The following is a 14,160-nucleotide window of genomic DNA, read 5'->3' as shown; positions in this document are numbered from 1 at the left end:
TACTGGATTAACTAAAAAGTTTTTAGGGACATATTTTCTAGAGATATTTTTAATTTGTCCTTGGTGAAATCTATAATACCAATTTAAATTATTGAACCTTCTAAAATTGGTTTTAGATGAGCAAGCAGAGTTTTTCAAATTTTCTACTTGAATTTTTAAATTTTGAATTTCTAATTTTAATTTTTCATTTTCTAAATTTGATTTATCTAGCATTTCTAAAGGACAAGATGTAGCTAATATTGCTTTTAAATCTTTATTTTCATTTTCTAATTTGCAGCAATTTTTTGTTAAAATTTTAATGAATTTAAACATTTTATTAGGAGGAAGAGATCGTACCTCACTTACCTTGTCGATCTCATTGTCGGTTTCTCCCCCTGAACTGCTGCTCTCTTCGGACGTGGCTCCCCCTTCATTGATGCTTTCGATGCTCATTTCGGAAGAGCTTGATTCGCAGTCGTCGTCTTGATGACTCGCCATTAACGCGAGCCCGGAGAACTCCTTGACTTCTGATTCCGACGACGTATCGTCCCACGTTGCTTTTAGGGCCTTGCGATTTTGGATAGGCTTCTTACCCTTGTCCTTCCCGTTGTTCTTCAGTTTAGGGCAATTGTCCTTGACGTGCCCTTCTTCATCGCAATGGTAGCAGCGGATGGTTCTTTTCTTTCTTCCCTGCGGATGGTTAGATTTCCTAGATTTACAAATATTTTTAAATCGTCTTACCATCATTACCATTTCCTCGTCGTCGAGAGAAGATTCTGACTCAGGTTCGTCTCTCGAAGCTTTAAGTGTGACATTATTCTTGGGCTCCTTCGAACCTGCACATCTTGACTCATGCACTTCAAAAGTTAAAAAGAATTCGTCTAATGAAATTTTTTCTAGATCTTTTGAAATGTAAAAGGCATCTACTAGTGATGCCCATTTTGAGTTTCTAGGAAAGGAATTTAGGGCATACCTTAGCGAATCTCGGCTACTTACCTCTTCTCCGAGATTCGTAAGTCTGGTGATGAGTTCCTGAATCCTCGAGTATAGATGTGCAATTGTTTCACCTTCTTCAAATCGGAGGTTTGTAAGCTGGTTACGAAGTAAATCCCGTCTTGCAAGTTTGGCTTCGGATGTTCCTTCGTGTAACTCAAGGAATTTCTACCAAAGCTCCTTTGCCGAGTTGTAGGTACCGACTCGATTGACTTCTTGTGTTGGAAGTACACTTAGCAGATGAAATTCTGCTTTCTTGTTTGCCACGTGGTCAGCCTGCTCCTTCTTTGACCATTGATTTCTTACTTTGCCCTCTGGTGCTTCATAGCCAAATTCCATTGTTAGTAATAAATCATAATCTGTTTCAAGAAATACCTCCATTCGTTTTTTCCAGCTAGCGAAGTCTCCTTCGAATTTTGGTGCGTGGATGTTGGATCCGGCCATCTTGTTGCTTCGAGCGCCTCGGCTCTGATACCACTTGTTGGACCGATGCGGCCGGGTAGAAGGGGGGGGGGGGGTTGAATAGCCCTGAAAAATTCAAACACAACCCTTTCTCGTACGATTAAGCTAACACATAAAAAGTAGATTAAACAAAAAATAAAGCATAAAAACGAGGCACCGAATTTGACTTGGTTACAACCGGGGAGGTTGTTAATCCAAGGATGAAGATCGCACTAAGAGCTCCTTCAGGCGGAGAAGCCTCGTTTACAGCAGTGTAAGCACAGAAAGACAGAAGCTAATCTAAACAGTGGAAGCACACAAGTGTTGTTTACAATTTCTGAACTGATGAAGAACTTTTGGACCAAGGCTATATTTATAGCCTTGGTCGGGGCGCCTGGAAGGGTTCCGGGCGCCCTGGGGGGGATAAAGTTTTATCCCCCAATGTTCAGATCGCGTAAATCGCGATCTTGGTCAAAATCAGGGTCCGGGCGCCCGGATTGGTTCCGGGCGCCCCGGAGCAAAAAGTCAACTGCGGTTGACTTTTTGTCCGGGACCACTTCTCCGTTAAGTCCCCGTCTCGGTCCGGGTCTTCTGCTCCGGATCCGCTTGATTGGGTGATCTCTGACATCTGGAATAGGGCTCACCCGAACCCATCTTCCGGTCTTCTCGAGCGTGCTTCTCGTCCCTCGGAATTGCCGCGTGTCCCTTCTCGTTCACCAGCGTACTCATCCGCAGACTTCGTCCCTCGATCGCACCCCGTGCCGACCTTCGCACTAGCTGCGTCTCTTGCTCCCCGACAAATCTTCCGCTCCGGCTTTCGTACCTCGGAACCATCGCGCGCACTTCCGCAGCGCCTCGTCCCTCGGACGCACCGCGTGCCGTCCTTCTCGCTAGCTGCATCTTCCGCTCGAGTACCTATGCTCCTAAGCTCCTGCACACTTAGACACAAGGTAAGAAAACAACAGAACCTAACTTAACTTGTTGATCACACCAAAACCAACCTTGGGGTTCTAACAGATTATTGGTGCAATATTCCCTAGGTCAAGGTTGACCTAGTTGACTGAGCTTGAATTGGTTCAAGCTCGAGTCTTGATGTTTGGATTTCGATGTTTGACAATACATGGAGACAAGACATGGAGATTGCAGATGCAATTGTTCATGTGGGAAAATTGTGAAGAAGAGTCAAGTAGGTCAAGGTTGATTGGATACTTGACTGGAAAATCCTGGTGAGTGGAGCCAGGTGAAAGTCCTAACTGGGAGATTAGGCAGAAGGGAAGTCCTGGTGAGTGAAGCCAGGCAGTTGAGGAAAGACCTAGTGAGTGAAGCTAGACAGTAAGGAAATCCTAGTAAGTGAAGCTAGGTGAAAGTCCTGGTGAGTGAAGCCAGTCAGAAGAGAAGTCCTAGTGAGTGAAGCTAGGCAGTATGGAAAATCCTGGTGAGTGAAGCCAGGTGAAAGACCTAGTGAGTGAAGCTAAGCAGAAGGAAAATCCTAGTGAGTGAAGCTAGGTGAAAGTCCTGGTGAGTGAAGCTAGGCAGAAGTGAGAAGACCTAGTGAGTGAAGCTAGGAAGTATGGAAAGTCCTGGTGAGTGAAGCCAGGCAAATGAGAAATCCAGGTAGGTGAAGTTAGGTGAAAGTCCTGGTGAGTGAAGCCAGGCACAGGAAATCCAGATGGATCAAGTTTGATCAGACATCTGGTGTTGGGAAGCCCAAGTAGGTCAAAGGGATTGTTCGGATACTTGGCACGGGAAATCCAGGTGGATCAAGGTTGATCGGACACCTGGTGGATATAAGTCCAAGTGGGTCAAGGATGACCGGACACTTGGCACGAGGAGAAAAGTCCAAGTGAGTCAAAGGGATTGACCGAACACGTGATGATGGAGTTCTAGCAGGTCAAGGGTGACCAGATGCTAGGCATGATGTACCAACAGGTCATGGTTGACCGGATGTTGGTTTAGGGGACTTTGGACTTATTTTTGGGCAAAAACAAGAGCTGGATCGATCAGCCGATCGATTGACTCATTCCCAATCGATCGGTCGATCGATTGGGAGAGTCCCCACGACAAGCCTTCTCCCAATCGATTGGGGAAAAGTGTCGCGCGAACAGAAAGCCTCCCAATCGATCAGCCGATTGATTGGGAGTCTCCGATCGATCGAGCGATCAATTGGGAGGTGTGATTTCGCGCGATAAGCCCTGGATCAATCGGCTGATCGATCCAGGCAATTCCCGAGAGCACAGAGGCACTCTGGATCAATCGGTCGATCAATCCAAAGCCTCCCCAATCGATTGGGAGCAATCCGATCGATTGGGATTTGACCGTTGGCGCAGGATATAGCTGTTGGCGTTATTTCATCTTCGGGAGAACTTCGGTAGAACTTCCAGAGCTCACGATTTCATCCCAGATCTTCACAGCGACTCCACAAAGTTCTCACGCCAGATCTTGAAGGTTCTTGGAGGCTTGTGCTAGTGCACGTCCAAGTCAAGAGGCGAAGAAGAAATCTAGGGTTAGGGTTTTCTTATGCAAACTTGTAAGCTTTTGCTTGTATTTTGTTCCCTTTCCTTTTCTTCTTGTAGTGTGAACTTCTAGGGCTTCTCCGCCTTCGGTAGTTACTGAGAATGAGTGTTTTCATAGTGGAGGGTGCGTGAGTGTGTGGATCCTTGGATTAGTCACCTCTTCTTGAGGTGGATACCAAGTAGATCCCTAGTGTTAGCGTTGAGTGTTGTTTCTTGTTTGTTTTCTACTGCATATCTTTGAAGAAACAAGCAACGTCAAGCACAAGATCGCGCCGAGCTATTCACCCCCCCCCCTCTAGCTACATATTCGGTCCGAACACTAATTACTGAATAAAATACAAAACTCTAAATGGTACTCTAAGTTCGATATGAAATTAGATTTTTTTTCAAGTCAAAATACATCCTAATTCAATCAAATGGACTGTCTTTTCCTAACCTGAAGGACATTTTGAATTGCTAGTAATGCCCTTTGTGTTGGGATCTAGCGCGCCCAAAGACGCGGAAACGCAGTGAAAAAATTACTAGATCCTCTTATCCAGCGGATCCATGCGAAGGGAAGAAACATTTCTTATTCATAATATATATTAAGCTACATGATAGGATTATACCTTTGTTGCGTGCCCTTCACAATCCCGACAGCAACCTTTCTTTGGTGCAGATCTCAGAGTGTTCAAGTGTCCGCGCCTCTATGGTATCCACATGAACAAGCCTTGTCTTCGCTTGTCTCACAAACAAAGCAAGATGGAGAAGAAATCACAAGGTTGTGCTAGCAACCACAATGGTGATTTCGGCCAAGAAGAGGAAGGAGGAAGAAGAAGTATGCCAAGGGTCTCTTCTCATTCACATCTAATGAAAATCACTTCCAAAATGATTTATATAACCATCCCATGATATACCAAGAGTCTCCACCCTTTCAACTTCTAATAACCCTTTCATCTTCTAATCTAATGGCTCAAAATTAACCATTCAATCCAATGGTTCAATTTTGACCATTCAACTTCCTTGGTGAACTCGAGTTCACCCAATGAGTCTAACCCATTGATTCCCATACAATTGAACTCAATCCAATAATTAGATCCCTTTGAGTCTAACTCAATGACTCAAATTCGGATTACACTTAATCCATTGATTCATCACATGAACTTATCTCCATATCAACTTGTTCTTTGTGTGTGACCCTATAGGCTCTCGTAACGTTGGTAATGTACCCAAATCAACATTTGCGATACATAAACAATGATTGGCATCTAGCAAGGCATCATTGCTACCCATGTGACGAGAAAGTCGAGATCCGACCTAACATGTCCGTGGCTATCATCATGTATGACTTGGTCCCTCTATCCTTTTTATCTAGATTGATCAATGAGGCATAGATCGTGTCATCCTCTTATCAATCTTTGTGTTTCTTGATCTCCAAGTAGACACACTTATCAAATAGGCTCAATATCTCATATTGACTCACTTACGCATGGTCATGCTTTCTTGTGTCCTACTAATCAAGGGGCCCACAGATATCACTTCCGTCATATGGAAGGGATAGATCCCATTTACATCACTCACATCCCTCCGTATAATTCATTGCATACCCAGTGATAGACTTTATAGTCCACCCTGTTACGGGTGGCATTTGATGATACCAAAGTATACAACTCCTTATGTAGGGAACCGTAGTGACTTCAAGTCTAAGGACTATTCATACCAATAGTCACATGAGAATGTTTATGACACTCATACGACGATCCATGAAACATTCTCATGGCGGGTCATTCAATATATATTCTCTAATATATACTCATGTGTCAACCTGATATCTCATATCCATGACTTGTGAGATCAAGTCATCCGTTGACCTACATGCTAGTCTCAACGCATTAATATTATCCTTGTATATTAATGCTCGACTAGGAATAGTTAAGAGTAGTGTTCTCTACAATATCTCACTATCAATTCAACCAATTGATATATTGTAAATAAGAACCTACTACCCAAGAACATTATTATATTTATTCAATCGGTACTGAATTGCAATAAATATAATAACCAACTTTACCTTTTATTAATAATGATATATGATACAAAATGAGTCCTTTACAATCATCTCATAATTGGTGCTAGGGCCAATACTAACACTTTGACCTTAAAGTAGCTCCCCAAATCTTTTAACGGAAGATGGATGATATCTTTCAAAACGCTTCCATGTTCGCCTATGTTTATATTGATTATGTATTAGTCTTCTCCAAGACAAAGGAAAAACATTTTGCTCACCTCCATATTATGTTTTATCTCTTAAAAAATAGTCCTCTTACTAGTTGTGAAGAACACTACTTGATAATTGTGTGATACCTAGTCAAAATAGTCCTCTTATAGTCTGTGAAGAACCAAGGTTCAGTTTGAGTTCTTGTGAGATTCATCAAACTAATCTTCTTTATATGTAAGAAACTTATAATTACATGGGATTATCTTTCCAAGAGAAAATTTACTAAAATCTTTATTTAGACTTCCTAAGGTTTCTTTTAGATCAGTTGCTTGACTATTCTTTTGGAGATGACTTTCTATGGTTAACAATTTGTTTTCTAGTAATGAAAGTTTGTAGTGTAAAGAACCAAGCAAGGCAAGTATAATATTATTTTATTAAATTAATACTTGGTCTCCAAGGCCGGTTAACTTAAGATTACAATAACCGTTCTCTTTTATTTTAATAAATTATTGTGAGAAATCAAGAGCTTCTTCATAATGAGTATTTTTATATGCAGTTTGTTCATTTAACTTTTTTTTTCCTCTAGTGTCTTATGTAACTGTTTGATTTCTTTATCTGCTTGGGTTTTATAGGTGTGCAATGATTTTTGTATTTGTTGTAATGATGAGTCTGTTCACGGAGGAGGAAGATTTGGTTGGCTTCTTTGATTAATCTTGTTGTTCACAGTATCTTGTGAATGTTTTAGAAAATCTAGATTTTGTCTTAGAGTAATTAGGAGTTGATTCAGATGATGTGTTAAGGATATTTGTTCCAATAATTAGTTATATGTTGATGTTGGACTTAAGGACTTTTTCCAAACTTATAATTAGTTTGTGTTATGTAAACAGTGAGTAAAGGTTGTATTAAAATAACATTATGTTGATATATGCACATCCACATACGCTGATATGCTGCGGACGTTTCATCGTGCCGATCTAGGTGCATGGATTCTAATTTTTTTATATATATCAACATTTAAAAAAAAATAAAATAAAATTACTCCTCAGAATGACATTATACCTCGTGAAATCTAATTTTTTTTTATCTTAAATGCTATAACCTAAAAGGGAAGCTTGAACCCTAGAAGAAAAATCTTATTGTTTTAAACCTAGTATAACACAACCTCTAAATCTTAAAATCTTAAACGATAAATACATATAATATATCCTGTGAGCATATAAATTTTTAAAATTTTGAACATTATAACCCAAGAGGGAAGCTTGAATCCTAGAAAAAAAAAATTTATTGGCTTAAACCTATAATAACTCAACTCCTAAATCCTAAAATTTCAAACACTAAATACATATAATATCCAGGCGCCTAGATTAAATCCAAGCATCCTAGATTTGCATAAGCACGCGATGTTTGATTGAATCCAGGCACCTCGATTTATATTGCACCTTTTTTAACATATAATAACCTATAATGGCATGCTTGGTTAGAACTATGGAATGGGAATGACATTGGAATTGATTGAAGTGGAGAATGAGAATGGATTTGATTGATAGAAGTGTGATGTTTGGTTAGTATTGGGGAATCATTACCATTGCCATAGATGGTATTTGGTTTGCTAATGAAGGAATCAATATCAATATTTATCTTCTGCATTTTATTTTTAACTACACTACATAATTGCTACCTCATATTATATTTTTATTACATTACATTTTTTTTAAATATATCTATTACAAAATCAATTGTGTTAAGAGAGGCCTAAACAATTCTGACATAATTTGATTCCTATTGTTCACAAAATGTCCATATGGGACCTTATTATATATGTTACCTATGGTTTTATCAACATGAAATGTTAATACAAATTATTCATTAGATGAAATAAATATTTCCTAAGATTAATAAAATTGAGAAACAACATAGATAATATGGCATGTTCAACAACTCGTATTTAGAAATGCTCTGTTTGCTACGATACCTAAAAAAGAGTTACTTTATCCATCCTATAGTGACATCTAGACCTCTTGCACTATCGTCTACATAGTTTAGATCTGCCAACAATAATCTATTAGTGAAACTAGAATATATACAACAAAGAAAACTTCAAAGAGGAAAAGGAAGTTGTTCATAAGTAAAGAAAACTGTGGCACCAAGCAAGGGTGTGGAAGAAAGATATCCAGCACTGCAGGAGGTGACAATATCATGCATAGGAATGTCGGCATCAACAAGTACTAAAGTTGCAGCATTGATACAAACTGATCGAGTTCCTAAAGTATCATTCAACATTGGAAATAATGGACAGATTAAATATGAAAAGGTGAATACACATTAGAAAGGTACAATTTAAAATACTCATAAATGCATTAAGTACATGACTAGGTTAACACAATATTACAACATAATAGCTTTTGTCCAGCTAATGCCTTGATATTACAAAATATTTCTAGTGATGTACAACATAACTAGATTAACACAATATTGCATGCGTCTAACTACAATATTACAACTTCAAAAATACTGAATGCAATTCAAAATAACCTAGTTATCTAACATCAAAAAGAAAACATGAATCCATACTTGTTTCATGGAATAGAAGATGGATAGATAAATCCAGGCATAAAGGATCGCCACAAATGACTTGGCAACACAAACATAACTTGAACTTTGGCAAGGTCATTGTAACAAATTTTTGCAGCCCTGCCAACATCCATTGGAGATATGCCAATTTTAAGTAGTTCAGCAATAACCTCTTGCATTTTTTCACCACCTAGGGATTCTGGCTTAGACTCTGCAATCAAAGCATTTATAACAGTAGCATACTGCATTGCCATTTGATTGCAAATGGACTCAAACTTATTAGCAAAGTTGTCCAATCTCAAGTCAATAGTTTGTTGGGGTGTTGTTGCTCTCTTTTTCTTGTAAAAACTTTCCCTTCTTGGTGAAAGTTGTTTTCTCTTTTTCGATCCATTGTTACATGACGAACTCGAAGTTGAGCTTTGTGATAGGATGCCCAAAACAGGTTCATCTTCATTGTCCGAGGAAGAACTCACACTTAAATTCTTTTGCCAATTAGCATCCATGCTTGCGTCAACCACATCTTCAACACCAAGTCCTGTGGCTCTGTCCTTTCCCCACACAATGTCCAATTTGCACAAATATGGAAACTTCTAATCCTGCAACCCAACAACATTAGGGTGAGTCTATATAAAAGAATACAAATAGAGGTACAAAATAAAAAATAATAATATTTTAGAAAATGTACTGCTATTAAGAGAAATAATCACTTCAGTATTGTCTTAAAAATGATTGATGCATACAAAGCTCTTACTAGACACCATTCATCAAATCATTGTTTTTCACAGTTGATCTTGTGCTCCACGTCATCCCACTAACACCTACTTTGCATACACATCTAAGAGAGGGGATTGTACTTAGTTTTAAGATATTTGATCTTGGATTCAATATGAGGAAAACTGCTTTATTGAAACTTGGAATCTTACCCAATATCATTTTGTGTATTTGAATCATATAACCATTTTTAAAACCAGTATCTACCTTCCATAAAGGATCAGAAGCTAGTTCTATAAGAGCATCAACCAACGCTTCCACCTCCTCATCCGTCCAATATTGTTTGTTTTTCCCTCTTCTACATGCAATTGATGGAGTAATTCTAGTCATCCTAACAAAAAAGATGACCATGTAAGAGGTATGAAAGGAATATCATATTAGCATAAAGGAACTTTTTTAATCATTAGTAATGACTGATGGATGAATCTTATAATGTCAAGTACATATATAAAACAGAACACCACATAAATATACTAATATATGAATCTTATAATGTCAAGTACAATTGGCACCATTCGAATACATATATAAAATCAAAACACGCAATTGTTATAACATACTTACAAAACAAAACTCAATCACTAACATTGCCACTATTTCTAGTGGACCATGTGTTATACATATTGGTTGCCATATTATTTCTAAATGATGACCACTCGTTGCTTCGATTTACTTGCATAATATACTCTACTTCTTCATCATCACTTCCCCCATCAGATTCCTCTTCCTCATCTGTTATAAGTGACTCTTGTGGATCAAAGCTCATAAACTTGCGAATCAAATTATGCATAAGACAGCATGCCATGATAATGCGAACTTAGGTTTAAATGGAGAAAAATGATGGTGATGCAATAATCTTCCATCTTCCCTTTAATAACCCAAAACATCTTTCTATAACATTCCTAGCTTTGGAATGCTTCATGTTGAAGTATTCCTCCGGTGTCTCCGGTCAATGGCCATGAAATTCTTTTAGGTGATATCGTTGTCCTCGGTATGGGACAAGAAATCCATTTGCATTGCAATATCTAGAGTCAACAAAGTAATAACAACCTTCATTGTTGAATAATAAATGAAATTGTTTAGTAACATTAAAAAATAAAAAAAAAATTCATAGCAAGATATACATTTGTAACACCCGTAAATTTTCTCTATTCTAAAAGGGCAAAAAGAAATAGAACAAGAGAAAAGAAATAAAAATATATTCATAAATGGGCCCGGGCAAGGATTTGAACCCAAGACCTCTTAGTTGAGATTAGTTTAAGTTATCATTAGGGTGGTGGTAAAACATCACATTGGTAATAGGAAACAATTCCTTATAAGCAGGTTTTGTGTGAAGACATGCTCCAACTTTCACTTAGTATAAAAGGGGTTGGATGAGATCAAAACCTAATCTTCCTCTTCCTTTCCTCTCTAGCCGAATCCTCTCTTGTCTCCTTTGTGGTTTCGGCCAAGATCAAGAAACCTAGGTCCAAGCTTCTAAGTTCTTCACGGTCGTGTGGCACTTACTAATGTATCGTTTAAGGTCTTTACATTCCTCTTTTAATGTATTGTTTTGTGAGTATATGGTACTTACTAAGCAATTTCTTATAGATTTGCATTTCCTTATACTGCAGATAAAGGTAAAGGAAAACACGAGTAAGAGGGGGCAGCAGGAGCAATGCTTGGTGTGTGTGTGTCAGAACCTTGGAAGAAGATCTTGGAACTTGCTAGTGCAACGAACATGTTAAACCTTGGTGTAGTGTATTTTCCTATCTTTTGGCTATGTATGAAACACCGTTAAGAGTTGCTTATGATGATTTACAGTTTGGTAGTAATTAGTGTGTCATACACTCTTCCTCAAGAAAAGGGATAGAATGGTAGTCCAAGGAGGAGTACAAAAGGGAGGACAACTTCTTTTGTAGGGTTGGGCGTGACCTCCACACGGCCCGTGACACGACCGTGTGGAGTCACACTATCCCGATCCTCTCCCTTTCGGCCAAGGTGACATGACCGTGTGAATTCACACGGTAATTCACACGGTCGTGTCACCTCCTACTCTCGGCCAAGGTGACACGACCGTGTGGTTTCACACGGTCATGCTAGAGTGGGGTGTGTGATCCCCACACGGCCGTGACACGGCCGTGTGGAGTCACATGGCCCCGAACTTTCTTCTCTCGGCCAAGTTGACACGGTTGTATAAATTTACACGGTTGTGCCATGCTCCCTCTCTGGAGGACATACATGACCGTGTGGTATACAAGGTCATGGCCAACCTAGTCTCTGGAAGGGGTTACACGGCCATGCAAAGCTTAGCCTCTGGAAATGTCACACGGCCGTGTGATACACACGGCCAGGTGAGGAAGAGTGAGGTGATGGGTCTTGCTTCAAAGGTGACACAACCGTGTGTCCTTTACACGGCTGTGCCCTGCACTAGTAGGGAAGGCCTTACACGGCCGTGTGGCACACACGATCGTGCCCAGACTCTGGCCCGGTAAGGTCACACGGCCGGTTATCACCACACGGCCACGACTAGCTCCTTCTTGGGTGAGGCTACCGATCGGTCAGGGTCACATGTCCCAGACCCTCTAGCAGCTCTAGACTTCATCTCAGCTCTGCATCGCTCCAAACCATGACTCAACAATCGAAACAAGTTCAGAGTAGATCTTTGAACCGACCAGTGTGCATATAACGAAGTCTTTAGAAAGTATGAAAAGTGTAATGTCCATGACTTAGGTTTTAGGGTAATATGTAGGTCAGGCGTTACAACATTGCAACACAAATGTACCTCGAGGGACCCTTAGACCATGAAGTCTTAAGATCGCATCTCAAAGCACACGACCATCATGTGTTGAGCCCTCCCAACCAAGCAATACATATATGAATTGCATGTTTGGGCAACAAACACCTAATACATTTGTTGAAATACACCCTTTTCTCATGCGATAACGAGGTTTATCTTCAGTAGGAGGTGTAACTTTAATTAATGTTTCATCTAAGGCTCCTAACATCCCCACAATGTTAACAAATATACAATTAGCACTTATTATAAAAAAATGTATTGAAGTTGATGTTAGATGTAAAAAGTACCTGAAAATATTTCTACTTCTCATCTTGACAATCCTAAGTAATAGGTTATGGATTCTTGAGCAAAATATAATATAATTTCAAAATTGCATTAAGAACTTGATGAAATTACTGACTCACTATTTCTATACTACGGTAATTGTTCTACTTTTTTTGTGATGAGCCAAGGTATATATGAACATTGCTACAACCTCTTCTATGGATGTGTTCTTAGTGGGTTTTAGTCCTCCAATGTCTACCACCATATCACACAATATCCTAATGGTTGCTCTATCCATGCGAAGTTGACTAATGCAAGCATAATCATAATCCATTGTCAATCTACACATCCATCTCATTCGATTGACTCTTTTTTCTTTTTTTGTTTTAATATGACGAACATTATCTCGAAGGTAGGAACAAATGAGTATATAATATAGAGCAAATAATAAGACCAACATATTGTTTGTTGTTTGTTGTTTGTTGAAGCAATAATAGTTTCTTTAGTTTTCACCGTTGTTTGGTAATAGGAAGGCGAGCCATTTGATCTATATAAAAAAAATTCAGCAAGTAATTGTAACTTTAGGATGGGAAGGTAGTGCAAGTATCACTAGCAAATTGGTTACCATTTTAAAACAAGAACAAACCATGGGAATCATATATTGTAAGCAAATCCCTCAAGGTACATCTTCCATATAAATCAAATAATCACATGTTTCAAGTTCTATTTTCTATATTCTTCTCCATATGAAGAGCTACTAAAAATATTCTTCTTCATATCAGATAAAGATCAAGATTGCAAAAAAATGCCAAGGTAACGAGAAAGGCTGAGACAGTATAAATTAACAAAGTTACAAATACCTAAAAGATGACTTGGAAGAACATTCCTTGCTAGAATTATTTGGACATCTACTGTAGTTTTATGAAGAATCATTCCTACCCCTACCTGGTTAATAGTTCTAAATATGAATTCTGATTTCTCATCTCAGTAAATGAGTGGGAAAAAAATGCATTCTGATGAACAGCATGCTTGTAGAAGACTACAAAGAAAAATAATACATTATGATTGCTTATATCAGTACTTGGTTAGCAGTATGCTGATAGAAGACTATAAAGAAAACAAATGCCAAGGCAACTAGAAAGATTGAGACAAAGATAAAAATACCTAAAAGATGACTTGGAAGAACCTGCGCTTAGTTTTGTGGGGAAAAAAATCATATCAAGATCCCAAAACAAAATCAAATGAATATCCAGGAGATAGCTCATCGGGCGAGGAACTGCATTGAGGAGAGGGAAGAGTCGCAGCAAGAACACATCGTGGAGAGGGAAGAGTCGCGACAAGGATGACGTCAAGGAAAAAAACCTAACTTCGCGGGGTGAGAAACGACATTCACCAACGCATCGCAAAGAGGGTAGAGTCACGGCGAGGACAACGTCGAGGAGAGGAAGAGTTGTGGCGAGAATGCATCGTAGAGAAAAAATTGATTTGGATGGGAGAAAAAAGACATAGGGAAGAAAAAAGAAGAGGGAAAGCAGGAAGAAGATGCGCTAAATCGAGGGAATGGACAATAATTTTTTTCATTCCACCCAATTTACCATGGATGGGAGGAAACCCATATACTTGTTGATAATTCTAAATGCATGAATTAAAAT

The sequence above is a fragment of the Zingiber officinale genome, chromosome 1B (assembly GCF_018446385.1).
Source record: "Zingiber officinale cultivar Zhangliang chromosome 1B, Zo_v1.1, whole genome shotgun sequence".
NCBI lineage: Eukaryota > Viridiplantae > Streptophyta > Magnoliopsida > Zingiberales > Zingiberaceae > Zingiber > Zingiber officinale.
This window is presented reverse-complemented; position numbering follows the sequence as displayed.